The sequence below is a fragment of the Spinacia oleracea genome, chromosome 4 (genome assembly GCF_020520425.1).
Source record: "Spinacia oleracea cultivar Varoflay chromosome 4, BTI_SOV_V1, whole genome shotgun sequence".
NCBI lineage: Eukaryota > Viridiplantae > Streptophyta > Magnoliopsida > Caryophyllales > Amaranthaceae > Spinacia > Spinacia oleracea.
This window is the reverse complement of record NC_079490.1, coordinates 127,893,657-127,904,482: the sequence shown is the minus strand read 5'-3', so window position 1 is coordinate 127,904,482 and position 10,826 is coordinate 127,893,657. Positions and strand designations below refer to the sequence as shown.

At 33.5% G+C, this 10,826-nt stretch overlaps 1 long non-coding RNA gene across 2 annotated transcripts; it reads right to left on the bottom strand.

The window, feature by feature from the left end:
• Nucleotides 1–1,925: 1,925 nt before the first annotated feature.
• LOC130459751 (uncharacterized) lies at nt 1,926–3,970 on the bottom strand. Of its 2 annotated transcripts, none has more exons than XR_008919346.1 (4): nt 3,891–3,970; nt 3,242–3,458; nt 2,876–3,067; nt 1,926–2,001 (listed from the first exon to the last, which is right to left on the bottom strand). It is a non-coding gene; the product is annotated as an uncharacterized lncRNA (long non-coding RNA). The 2 variants fall into 2 exon arrangements; XR_008919347.1 differs by having other exon boundaries at nt 3,268–3,458.
• Nucleotides 3,971–10,826: the final 6,856 nt, after the last annotated feature.

Here is a 10,826-nt window from a genome sequence, read left to right as displayed (position 1 = left end):
GCATAACGTATTTTACCAACCAGCTATGTGGGCCATTCATGATAATGAATGGGTGAATGGTATATATTGTATATGTACTGTTTTGTAGGTTATGAAGTGACTAGTATGGCCCAAATAGGATAGAAAATATGGTCTGCGTACCATTAATTTGAATGTAATTGGTCTAATTCACCAAAGTTTATTTTTCAATTCAAATATGGTCTGCGTACCATCAAATAGTTGTAATTAGTTTAATTATAGCTTATCCTGTTTTAAGAAAATGGCGCCTCCCACGGTGAAATTCAAGACGAAGTTTCCAATCCATTTTCAAGACGGACTTTGAAGTTGAAGCTTCAAGATGAAGTCGGGCCATACTAGATCACATTTATCTTATGCATGCTTTAAGTTATTTATTGCTTTTAAATATGTCTTAAATATGCATGAGATTGTGGCTTGATTATGTTGCATGATTAAGGATTTTAGTTCACTTAAAATCTAACCAACATAGTAAGCGCCTTAAGTACCAAACTTAAAAATTGAGTTAAAAGGTGCCATGCCAAAATAACACTTACTTGGATAACCTTTACATCAATCTAGTAATAGTTTTACGCTCAGCAAGGTGTTACTTATTGATCCTAAAGGGGTAAGGTACACAAATAATTGTGAGTACATGTTAGTTTTGGTGAAACTCAACGATATAAGTAAGGAGTCCTTTTATGTCGTGGCAAAATCGATAGGTTTACCAAATAAGTTCTTAGACGTACCTATCAACCAAGAGTAGTTTCTAGACTATTAGCAAAAGGCTTTTTCTTACCTAAAAGATTTTAGAATTGAGTCTAAATACATAATGTGCTTAATTCTTCAATGGTTATAGGGTCTTGGAATCATTTTATTCACACCTGCCGGAACAATAAATTCGAATAAAATGTTAATAACTTGTTTAAATTGCATGATTGCTTTAATTTCAAGTTATTATTCATGATAAATGTTTAGACTTTGCATGCTTCAATGTATGTTTTAATTATTGTTTATAAATAAATATCTTGCACTGCAGTAAATCCTTTTAGAAAGGTAACAGTAAATTTCCTCGATTGGTAGTGAATCCAAGAATGATTCAAGGAAATGAGAGATTTAAAATGTACGTTTCTTTTAGCGACTTTTATGGTTGTTTTCGAGTATCAAAGTCGAATGGCAAACCGATTGGTGCTTGTGAATTCAAAATACAATGTCACTACAAGAAAAAAGGGTTTTCGTGGTGATTATTTTGGTCTATAATAGCGAATATATTCGCTACGAAAACATTCCCCAGCAATTAGCTATTCGAGGCGATAGCCACCGTTGTTGTAGCCTTTAGTAGCGATTATTACGTTCAATGGGGTAGACCAAAATAATCGTTACGAAATACTATATATATAATAGTATCGCTTATGGTAGAGATTATAATCATTACAATTCCCTTATTTCACATGCCAAATATATTAGTTTTAGCGGCAAAAGAATCGATGTTGTTGGTAGCTATAGTAGGGAATGCAATAGCTGCTATTAGATACCAATCGTATCGATTATAATCACTGCCATAGGTTATTTATTGTTGCAAATTTAAGTGATACTATTAATTTCGTAATTGATACATTTGCTTGGATAACAATCCAGATTGACAGTCTATAGCAGCGATTATAATCGCTACAAAATACTTAGGCTTGTCAAAAGTTGCCGCTATCAAGCATGTTGACAATTATAATTATACATGAATATAAATTTAAAATCCTAGATAATTATAAGATAAAAAATAATATCATAAATAAATAACTCATATAGAGTAAATCATAAGTCATTACATAGGTGATATATAATTGTCTAATAGTCTTAAAAACTTAACAAAATGTTGTTTAATAATTTGCAAATGGCAAGATAAACAACTAATCAACTACTACAATGTAACAACAAAATAACTAATAAGTCGATAACTTCATGTGCTTCCCCAAATAAGTAAGACTTCATCGTTGCCAAATAAAGAGTTATCTGCAAGTCCAAAAAATGTACGATAATTAATATCACTAGTAAGAAAATATTTCTCTACAATTAATACATTGCAACATACAATACAAATAGCAAGCCACTCAAAAAAAGGGCAGAATTTCAATAAAGAAAGTAGAAAACTAATATAGAGTTGAATAATGGAAAATAAAGGGTAATTCCATAATCTTAATATAGGAAGTAAAGGTCAATGTATTAGTATGAGAAATCCATGATAAATAACAGTTTATTTTAATTATCTATCATTCATCAGCAACAACTTCACAAAATAATGAATATATTTAGAGGTGATTTCGTATAGAGCAGCATTTCTACCACAGTTACAAGTAGGGGATCACCGCTCAAATGCTGAAGACAAGTTGGTCTGAGATTCAGGCAGACGAATAGCATAGTTCATTAACAAAAACCAACTACTTGTAACTAATCTAACAATAACAAATACGGAGCACAAGTCAATTAGACTGAATCAATAAGAGGAGAGAAAGAATGGTACTTAGACCTCACCAGAAATCCCTCATGATTCAATTTCTTAAACATAAATAATTTTCAAAGTCAGAAAATAATTTTCAGCAATGAAGAAGCTCTAGAATATTCAACTTTCCATATTGCTCAATGCTTTTATGACACGCATTTTCAACTATTTCCCCCCATAAGGAACCCTGATTGAACATCCCAAGTATGCATGATAATAATAAGGTCACACTATAATGCTTACGTAAATAAGAATTCCCCCTCTTTTTAGAATCTTATCTAATCAAAGAGTTAAAACTAATAGTAAGTACCAAGGGAATTTGGTTATAATTATGTGCATAAGATTTTAGACGGGGAAAAGAAAAAGTAGATGTTGTTGCAGTCATACCGTGATGAAATTTCCAGTGTTATGACCGTCAGCACAGTAGTAGTTGTTTATACTATTAACTCCAGCAGGAACCTTCTTGAGATTAGTAGGTTGGGGTTATCAGCAACAACAACAGGCCTTGCTGCTTCTCTCATAACCAGTTCAGCGCAGATGTTGGCTGGAGCTTTAGTGGCAGCAGGCTTCAGAGCATCTCTGTCCAATGCCACAATACCATAGAATTATGTTAAAAAGGCACAAAAGATGCAGACGCTTTTCCAACGTTGTTATTTGAACATACAATAGAGCTCTCACACATAGGAGCCATTCTTTAAATTTGCAAGTTCAAATTTGTTAAGACTTTGTGAAGAGCAATAACAATAACTTGACCTGGCTGGCAGGCAGCAGAGCATCACCTAGCTGAAAGCAGCAGTAGTAGCTAGCTGACAGCAGCAACACCTAGCTAGCAGACAGCAGCAGCAACAACTAGCTTGTGGAAGATCCAACAGCTAGCTTCTAGCTGGCGGCTGATCCAGAAGCTCGAGCTACATGTTTGATCTGATTCAGATCCATTCGAGAATAAGAAGGACAAGCTGGTTGGGAGATCCTGAAGCAGTCAACACACCCAAAAACACTAACTTAAGAAGGAGATACATTGAATTTGACCTCACATTGATAGTTTAGATAAAGTATTGTCAAACTTTGTATAATTCTAACTAACTTATAGCTAATTTAAGGTGTGCATATCATCATGAGAAGTGTCAATAATTAAGGAAACAACAAAACTAACCACAACAAATCATGGTAAAGAACCCAAACTCTCCCTCCAACATCAAAGGTAAATGCAAAACATGTAATCATGCCCAATGACCAATTAACAGATCTTGTTTACTCGGAACCAATACGAACTCCAGAAATATGTCTCAAAGATTTTAGTCAAAGAAAAAAAAATTAAATGACAATAACAATTTGTAGTTATGTAGCTGTCAAACCCGTTATCTCGAAAAATAAGCAGCCCGCAAAGGTTAATTACATATACCTTTGGATCCTTTCCATTCAACATCTTTCCTATTTGACGTGCCATCAGAGTCTTGCCAGTACCAGGAGGCCTAAAAAGAAGCATTCCTTTAACATGTTTGATTCCCAATCTACAGTAACCAAAGCAAAATACAGATGAGTAATTCATAATATAAATATTTCAAAGACATATCAACTAAAGCTAAGATATTACTTGCTAGTAACATGTGGAGGGGAAAACCCTGGAGGCAAAAGCTCTTCGAAATATATCTGCAAACACTGTACCCAGACCACCTATACCAAGTTCCTTCAAATGGAATTCTTTTTGTTTAAACAGGTTGCTGCTAGCTGATTCACGCTGATTGATTATTTGAAAATCACATTAAGATACAATCATTTCTCCATCAATGCTTCTACAATCTCATAATATTAGCAGATCTGAACACACTGAAGACAGATAACAATCACTTGATTAGTAATCAAGTTCTTGCAATATAAGTTCAAGCTCGAGTACAAAGAATTGGAGACAATACCTTTATCCCACTTCCACCAGCTGCCTCAAAACTAATGTATGTGTCCGCTGACATTATCCCCCTTTCACTATCTTACTTTTCCTGTCCCTCAACAACAACCTAGTTGACTGTGAAAAGAAAGTCATTGCCTAGGTACTCAGAACCTGCAGAAAGTAAGTCATCAAACAAATTGTTAAGAGGAAAGAGAAGCACGACTTGCTCTCTATGAAAGAAGCAAATTTTGAACATGGTCTTCCAGTGGTCTCAAGAAAAGATGGCCTATAGATTCTTTCCATGGATATTCCAGCTAACAGCTATGAAGATAAACTGCTAATGTTGAACAAAGTTGATGATATTTCAAATTAGGATACTGGTCTTTATCCTCCAATGACCAAGCTTAGACCTCATAGTTAAAAGGGGATCAGAGGTTTAAGTCAAATCTTCAGAGTGTGGAGATTACGCCTAAAGAAAATATGTTTTGCTAGAAATTGATTAATAATGCACTTGTTTTGAAGAAAAAAATCTAACTAGAAGAGGGAATGTAGAATCACACCATGTCATTTTCTCCGTATAAAATGAAGACAGTTGAGATCATATATTCAAGAATTATCTTATAGCTAAGCACATTTGGAATGCAAGAACTCAGTACGATTACAGGTATGGATAACCTCATCCCTTTTTACAAATGTATGTGCATTTTGAAGAAAAAAATCTAACTAGAAGAGGGAATGTTTTGCTACAAACGTATGTGCGATTTTAACCCGTTCTTTGGAGCTATGATACTCAAAAACCTTTAGCTAAGCAAAGATACCCGTGCCATATGCTTGACATTCCAATATGGGGACACACGACATGTCATTCTAAACTAAAACCACAAAAGTTCCATAACTGGCCAATTGTGAGTTGTAACACTCAGACGTGTACACAGTCGAACACTAGTATAAGAGTCAAGTAACACCATAGTTAAAGTCTACCTCAGATTAGCAATCGGTTGCTAGACTAGAGATATTAGAGACCTGTTAGATTGACTGCAAGTTTGTGTTATATAAAGGCAATAAAGATAAGGAGGATGGATCAGCCGAATGTCTGAGTGCTATTTGGAAATTAGGAATGTTTCCTTTAGTTTTGATATAAATGACTGTTAAAAATCTTGTCGGGGTTAGGAATTTGGGTTTGGATAACAACTGTAAAAAAAATACGAAAGGGGCCAATACTATCTATAAATAAAAAGATATATCTATTTGAATTTCCATTCTCCTGATGTCAGTGTTGTTCAGCTAGTCAGCTACAGCTGATGCAGCAGTGCAGCACCAAAGGATTCACGCATGCAAAGAATTTTCCACGCATATATATACAGTTATACACACACAAACTAAAGCAGGAAACACAAAATTTAAATAAAATAAACTTGCCTGGTCTGAGTTACAACAATGGCATCAACCTGATAACCAACAAAAAAAATCAGAGTTCATAGAAACAAACTGTACGGCCCCAGAATCAATATGCATAGAGGTAACGGGTTAAGTAGATTACGTAGTTCTAGAGACAACAACAAACAAAATGGAAGCATCGAGTGACCAATTAGCAATCACCTTTTTCTAAAAGTACACATATCTGATTTAAAACAATAACCAGCAATACAAAATGGAAAATGAACACACTTGTTCTTCTCTTGCTTTTGCTCTTGATAAATAGCCCAATTCAATAGTAAGCACTGCAAGTATAAAATCTCGAGGAGGTACAAATCTACAAACAAGGGAAAATGAAAAGGAGTCAAGCAAAAGTTTCAAGATCATCAACTAGAAGATAAACCACCCAACCTTCTTACAGGAATCGAAACGCCAATTGAAACCCGCAGATAATTCCGTTGAACAGAATTAAGACCTATGCTCCCATTGGGTATATCATCATGAGAGGTGTCAACAATTAAGGAAACAACAAAACTAACCACGACAAATCATGGTACTGAACCCAAACTGTAAAAGCAATTCAAGATGAACCAGAGGATGAAATCTCAACCGAAATTTGAACAAAAATATGGATATTTAACCAAAATTCGAAAAGAAATAGGAAAATACAACCAAAATTCGAAAATAATTGGAATATAAAAGAGGGAAATCACCTGGAAATTCGTGAAATTAACGGATCAATTTGAGGGCAGGAGAGAAGCGATGACAAAGGAAACCGAATTAATATGTAATTATCATTCATATATCGAAAAGCATTAGGAAAAATCAACCAAATTTTGAAAAGGAATACCGGATTGGGAAAATTCACAAATTTCGAAAATAATTAGGAAAATTAAACCAAAATTCGAAAAGAATTAAAATAAAAGAGGAAAATCTTGAACTTGTGATGAAACAGCTGCAATGGATTTTCGTGAAATCAGTTTAATAATCCAGGATGAAAAACCCGACCAATGTTTGCGTGAATTATTCACACCCTCTCCTAGAATCCCGCGCTTCGAGTTCAAGATTTTGGTATCAACTGGTGTCACCTATGGAGGATGAGAGAAGACTGATCTTAACCCTAATTTGAGAAGATGGAAGGCAGTGGAGGGAACTGAAAATTTTTGAGCGAAAAAGTTTTGAGCGAAAAAGTTTTGAACGAAAAGTTGAGCGCAATTTGTGAAATAGGACAATATACTGGGAATAATATCTAATTAGTTTTTTGTCTTGATTAATTAAAGGCTAATATAGCGATTATAAAGTGGGATAATTGTCTATATTATTTAACACACACTATTAACTTATAGTAGCAATTATATACTCGGTACTAAATATTCGCTACGAAAAAGTAAATTTCTTGTAGTGTGTAGTTTTGAGATCATAAAGCATTGAGTTTAAACGCTCAGCTTTACCAATGGTTAACAACCTAATATCTTTGTCCATTTAATTCTCGAATGAGTCTAGTCCCTAGACATTCGAATAGATCGATGCTTAGAGAACTTTAGAAGCTTCTGGTAAGATCATCTAGTTGAAAAAAAATATTCAACATAAATAAAATGGTAAGAACTTTGGTGGAATGACATTGGACATGTCTAACAAAGTATAAAAGTCAACACTAGAGAATTCAATTCTTAAAGGCTATTAGAAAGGGTACAAGAAATAGGAAAACAAGGAACAAATGAAAGGAATTTGCGATTCCGTTTCTACCTATAAGTTTATGATTAAAGAAAAAGTAACCTAGCAATCAAACTTCCTTGGTATCATATACCGCTTGAGGTTCTTACTTCGGTAATAACTCAAACAATGGAAGCTAGGCTACACTAATGGCCTACAAGTGGGAAATGAAGCATGGCAATGCTACATTAGTTGTAGGGTCATCTAGTTTTTTTAAGTCCTTTCAAAGGGTGGAACTTAATGGCTATATTGTTCAATAATCAGCATACCTAAATTTCTGCTTCAAACACAGAAAGACTCACATTCAACAAAAACAAAAACTATGTTTGTTTGTTTATTTGAATAAAATTGTCAATTACGGGTTGAGTCAATATGCTTGATTAAAACAAACAACTCTTTAACAATAAGAACTTTAATAGGTTCAAATCAATCTCTTGATTTGAGTTCCACTAATCTTTTGGCATTGTTACTTAGATCATGTCAACAAGTTAACATACAAAAGCTCTATTTTGATGGACTTTTGAAAATTGATTGATTTCTAGATCATTCAAGATAAGCTAGTCTTACTTGTTGAAAGTAACAAAAGATATGAACTATTGTTAGAACACCTAGACAATAGAGTTCAAAGCTAAAGAAAGATTTTATGACTTTATTATTTCACCTAGATTTGAGTCAATATTGGTTTATATACTCAATGTGATATAAGTTTGAATCTGTTTGGCTAGTTCAAAGATTCAGAAGTATAAAATCCACTTGGCAAGAAATCATAAAATCTAGGTTAGATCATGTTGATGATTACTTCTAATGATCATCAATGATTGTATGTTGTAATTTCACGATCTAGCTCCATAAGATATGGCATATCTAAGTTGGAATGATCGAAGTCAATTAGTACTTGATTCGATCAATGATGAATCATAAAGACTTTTCCTATAATTTCTAAAACAAAATGCTCAACTACCACCAAACTAAACCAAATTCGTCAAAGCTATTGAAAAGTAATTTCAGAATATCTTTTCAATAAATTATATATCTAAACAGTTGCTAAACTCAGTGGGAGCTTAGTGTTTGTTATTCGACAAACTAAGGCCCAAGTATAGATATATGTTTCATTGTGATTTATTCAAATGAGACACAAGGGTATTGTTTCTACCACGAATTTGAGAACATAATGTTTGTTTGCTCGAAATAATGTCCTTTTGGAGATTCGTTTCCAAAATGACAAGTGGGAGAAAATAGACCTCGAAAGTCTTCGAGGCGAACAACAAACATAAACAGACATTCCGGAGGCTTTTAGAAGTTCTTCAGAAATTAGAAGACTTTACAAGTGCTTCAAGGAGAACAGAATATTCAAAGGACTTTCAAGTGGCTGTTGATATTCTATTGTTTGATTTTTTTATACCCAAGTAGGCATAAAGTTCAAGTCACTGAAACTATGAGATTCTTCTATTAGATAGTGATGAAACATGGAGTTCAGGTCACTGAAGCTGTGCGATTCTTCTATTAGATAGTGAAGAAACCTACAAATTGCAGTGAAACTATTAACATGTTGATTAATGGGTTTGTGACCTGTAAGAAAGCTATGACGAAATATAGATTCCCTAAAATGGTTAGAGGCCATATATAGACTCAAATGTTTTAGATGGTTAAAGGCCATAAAACATAACCAATGTTTTGATGACAAAATTGAAATTTTGTTGATTTGCAAAAATGGTTTACACCAATTGGTTGCAAATTGGTTTTAAGGATAGAAACCATCAAACATGGAATTGTGTTCACACACAAAGCTAGATTAGTTGCTAAAGGTTACAAGCAAATTCATGACATGGATTGTGTTGAAACCTCATGCATAATCATAATGCTCAAGTCTATCATTCAAGCAATAATTGCATATTGGTACATATAGCAATTGGATGACAAAACGTATTCCTCAATCAAATGTTGGAATAAACTATGTACATGGTATGTCATAGGATTTGTGGATCCAAATAAATGCTTGAAAAAGAAAGCTAGCTTATAAAATCTAAGTACAGATTTTATCAAGCAATTGGGAATTAGAACTGTATTTTAGTGAAGCTAATAAGTATTTTAGTTTCATAAAATATACATGATTCTTATAAATATATAAGAAGTTTAGTGGGAGTACATAAAACTTAGATTTGAAATTATTCATCAATGATGGACCATGGCGAAACTTAGTACATACTGGGTATTAAGATCTATTTAAGATCTTATAATATTGTTTTATATTAAGTAATGGCATTTACTAAATCAAACATAAAAGACTCCATTGGAGATATTCGACCCATGTGAATAAATCTAAGTAAAGAATGTTTGAACTATGTATAAGCATTTACTAAGTTAAACATCAAAGGATGCAAGTGAGATTCTTAAACCTATATTATATGTCAAAGAATTTAGCTGGATTCAGTATCTGTTGAAATTGAATGAGCTAAAGTTACATGAATAGAATTTAATTGAGAATAATTCTGCAAAAGAATTTATCATGTATGATATAATATGAGGATCGCCAAAAATGTATCGTATGGCTTTAGGCATAACGAACATGTACCAATCTGTATTGATCTAAGTGAAGATCAACTAGATTGAGATCAAGAAAAACTTATGGTACTTGAAAAGGTACATAGGAATAGTTCTTGATTCAAGGAAATAAAGATATGCTAAATAATTGATGCTACACGCATAAACACTGGCAAAGGATCAAGCAAGACCCTTTGGAGTTAACCATTGACAAGGACGAGCTATAGAGCATCGTGTTTTGAAATGACAACATGGATTGAAGACCATGAGTTGTTGCATTGGAAATTAAACATTAATTTCTATGTTCTGAGATACAGATGGAAAGTCTTCCACATATCTGTGAACTGCTTGGATAAGCAAATCCAAACAAAGATCACTAGCAACCTATACAGTTGAAGTAAAAGTACTTATTACCTAAGAAGCAATAAAACAGGGTTGTTTATGTTAAAGAGTTCTTCACTGAACTTGGGTAGATCACATGTCTGTTGACTTAATGGTTCTTCATTGAAAAAATGCGTAGAACCACTATCGAAGTAAGAAAGACTAGATCACATAATAAACAAACTCAAAAGATCTTATCATCATATCTCGAAGAACATTCGATGAAAAGGATATTAAGATTGGCAAAGCATGATAACTAAACCTATGCAACAAGTGAGAAGCGACACTCACATTGTAGCACTGGAAATCAAGCATAGCTTTGAATTCCATGAACTGTTTTAAAGATGGGTTCAAGGCCAATGGTTGTAAAACATTGGGGTTGAACATTTATCATATATGAAA